We start from the raw sequence: 4018 nt of genomic DNA, 5'->3' as shown, positions 1-4018 counted from the left end.
CATTGATGCTGGTGACTTCAGAAAACCTCCATTATCTCTTAAAACGCAGCAGTTGTGTTTTTGATGAAGTTTTTGGAAGCCAAACTTCTTGATTTCCATGCCGTGCTTCTCTGCTTTTCCTTCTAACAGACCTGACAGGGGAACGAGCTGCTTCACTGACGTTACCACAAGGAAGTCCCAAATGTAAAAAAACCTCACTGCTCAGCAATGATTAACTTTTCCTCCCACAAGCTACTTGTCTGTGCATCATAAAATCCGATTTTACCTCTGCGGACCTGTTGGGAGACAAGAGGTTGGGGAGCGCAGCTTTCAACCCGGGCACCGGGCAGATGTTTCACTCCCCAACCTGAAGAACAGGTTCTGCGGATGCCAAAAGTCTGCTCGCCATCGTTACCACCCTCCCATTCCTTTTGCCTCCTCCCACTTTGAACTTGTTACCCTGGAGCTGAACTGTTTGTGAAGCTGCTTTGTGACCGGAGAGCCGAGAGCGGGGCGGGATCTCGCCGGGGCTCCGCGGTTCCTGCTGCCGGTTTTGTCCCGGTGATGAAATTTGGGCACCGGAGCGGGGACAGCCCGTCTGCACTGCTCGCCCCGGGGACCCTAAGGTGTGTTTGCTGCTTTCTCCTGCACGATCCTTCTGGTGTGCTCGCTCTTGGGTGTTAGAAACAACGTTTATAATTTATAATAATATATATATATATTATAATAGCCTTGTAGCCGTAACAGAATTTGTTACAACTCTTGCGCTTGTGTTTTTGGAAGGAAGAGGGAAAATGGAAAGAGCATCATGTCTAATGCTTTTTAAAATTTTATCATGGTTTCTCTTGGTCATAAAAATGATCAAGAATCTTGGAATTCTGATAGTCCTGAAATTTTAGATTCTCTGAGCTTGAAGTTTGAGTTTAGGGATGAAGTAAACCGGATTTGTGATTAAAGTTTAGACTTTTCTAACAGGACAACTGCTCTTTTTAAATGAAAGACTTCTGCATTCATTCTGAGTGATTACCTGAGCCTTGAGCTTTCCCAGGTGTATGGAGCCAAAATGAAAGGCAACTTGGATAAAAGAGCTTGGAAGTAAAATAAACTTCAGGTATTTAAATAAAATACCAGTTTAACAATAGAACATGGCTGAACAGCCAAGTCTTAACTTGGGAGGAAAGACATGCACGACTTTGAAAGGGAATGCATGTCTTTATTTTTGAAATTTTAAATTTATTTTTTAAAAATTTGCTCATTTTTGGGGGGGCATGGAGAAATAGTTTCAATTCTTTACTGGCATAAAAAATTGTGTAATGATTGCAGAGATGTGGAAAGTAATAAGGATGGATTGCTGGGGCTATGTATGCTCCAAATGCCTTAGGCTTCAGGGTTCAGATGTAGGTCTTAAATATAACCTGAATCCTCGGGGTGATAATTTCCAGAATCATGTTCTGTTAAGTTGCCTGTTATAAAATAAACCAGAAGTAGATAAAGAGTCAGTGCTGATTGTGGTTGGTTTGAGGTAGGAAATTGATGTCATGTTCAGAGCTCAAAGTTAACTTATCGTTCAAAAGAATGTGGTGAAAGTTTTGTCTACTGGGAGAGATTTTTCTGTCCTTACTGAGGGTGCAGAAACCGTGCTGGGGAGAATTGCTTTTTGCCCAGTGAGATTAACTGTGAGAGGCTGCTCAGTGTGAGTGAGGGGAGCTCAGTGAGTGCTGAGGACACTGAGATATCTAAATGTGGGCAAGGCTGAGTGGTGTCACTGTGTCCTGGTGGCCTCAGGAATGTTTGGGGGGACAGGGAGAAATGTTAATTTGGGCACTGCTTGTTGCAGACTCTCTGCTTCAGGCACTGAGGGTTTGCTACAGACCATACAGGCCATGACCAGATACAGAAATATTTGTCATGGCAGAGCTGTTAACAGTAAGCTTTTTTATTCAATAAGCAATATTTTACCAGAAGTGCTTCTGCCATACCCAGTTTTATAATATAAAACTGTATAACTGAATCTTGAAGCACTCAGGGCTCACTGACTCTTATGTTTAATGACTCTGTTGGCAAGATGAGTTCCTATAATGCAGTGTATTTTGATTATTCTCAGCCAAAGAACAAGTTTATTCTGGCTTTGCAAGAAAGGATGATAACAGTTTACAACCAAGCTCCTTCTACATTGTCTGAAAAGACTTTTGTTTTCATTCATCATTTCTATAATTTTTCTGAATTAAAAGCTACTCCATACTTAACCTAAAGTGGCTGACAGCATCTTAGTGAATGGTCCTGCAAGAACAACAGAGCAATAAAACATGTAATGTGCAAGGCACTTCTAAAGTCATGTACACATAGTTTCAAAACAACACAATCTCACTTCTTTGAAATAAATGTTTTGAAATAAATGGTACAGAGCCCTCAGTTCCTAAATATAGCTCAAAGGAGACAACATACTTGTGAATATCACTGGAGTTTGTTCTTGTTATTGTCCAGAGCTGAGAAAATTACTGTATAAATGAATTTGAGTGGGTTAGAGGATGAGGCTGAAGATATTTTTCAGCAAAGATAGCCTTGAAGTTATTAAGGATCTTCTGAATTCACTGCAATACAGTTTTCATGCACCCAAATATCTCAGTTCTGCATTAGTTATCTTTAAAATGACCCACTTCTTCCCATGATAAGCTTAAATTGATCTGACCTTAATATTGAAATAGATTATCCAGTGTTATGCCTGAATCTTCTTTCACTTCCACTGTCTTGACCACATTTGTCAGTTCACTTCTGCTCCCATGGTCAGCTCTGGCCTCGCTGGATGATGGCAAACCTTGTGTCCATCACTTGTGACAGTTCCTGGTGGCAGCTGTGGCATGAGCAGGAGGTGCTGACTGTAAATCCAGGCTCAGCTGGCAGGGAAGGAAAGCCCTGTGTGACCTGAGCCAAGCCCTGTTCTGAGGGGACAGCTATCCATGGCCACTGTGTGCAACTCCTCAGCTCCATTTGTGCTGCAAATCACTCAAATTCTGGTCTCCACATCACTGCTTAGGGCACAGATTCTAAATCTGTAGGGAATTTCCACACTTTTTATTCATTGTTTAGTCTGCCTTCATTTTGTGGGGGTGGAGCACTTCCCCTCAGCACACGTAGGTGCACAGCAGAGTCATGGAATAGGTACCTGCACAGTGCAGGCTGTGACAAACTCCACACATGCTGAGACAAAGTTCTCACCTTCCTCCCTGCTCTTTGCTGTGAGACTGTGCAGTCCTGAGAGACATTTTGGGTGCAGACATCAAGACAGGCATGACCTGAGTGAGGATTTCAGATCCATTTGCATCACAAATACAGCACGAAACTTGAGAGACTGATTGTGGTGTACCTGGATCTGATCTTGGCCCACATTTTTTATTTAATTAGGGAATGGCTCCTGTAGAATCTTCTGTCATCTTAATAGTTGTCAGGGAGCTCTGGATTGCCTCAGACATGACAAGGGAAATCAGGTGGGAAGGTGAGGGATCTCTCCATGTTAACATTCCTGGGAGAGATTGGAAGTGCTGCACAAGCTCTGGAGTTCCCATTCCCTCAGGGTGTTTGCCAAGGGCTGTTATGTAGGAACTTGCAACAGCATTTTTTGTTTTGGGTCTGGTGTTCAGAGGATGTGTTCTCTCAGCTCTCCTTGCAGGATTAGTTGCTGTAAAATAACAGAAGTTCCTCTCTGCCTCTTCTCCCCTTCAACATACCCCCCCACCCCTCACCCTACAGCTTGTTATTCCAGATTTCCTACTGCCCTTAAATGCTGCAATGGATTCTCTGGAAGTTTTCTCTTCCCTTAACTGAAAATATGTAATCTGTGTTTTATTTAATTTAAAAAAAAAAAAAAAGTAAGGAATGAAGCCTAAGGAAACAATGGCAGCTGTAATTGAGGTGCCTGGAAGAAGTTCTATAGCCTGCAGAAGTGAACCTCAAAAACACAACTTTGGGATCAGTTATAATGGCATTATTGAGTGGGATTGCTGCAAGGACTACGTGAGATATTTTCTATTTAAACAACTTA

The sequence above is a fragment of the Erithacus rubecula genome, assembly GCF_903797595.1.
Source record: "Erithacus rubecula genome assembly, chromosome: 24".
NCBI classification, from domain to species: Eukaryota; Metazoa; Chordata; class Aves; order Passeriformes; family Muscicapidae; genus Erithacus; species Erithacus rubecula.
The sequence above is the reverse complement of the archived record's forward strand: the minus strand, read 5'-3'. Positions refer to the sequence as shown.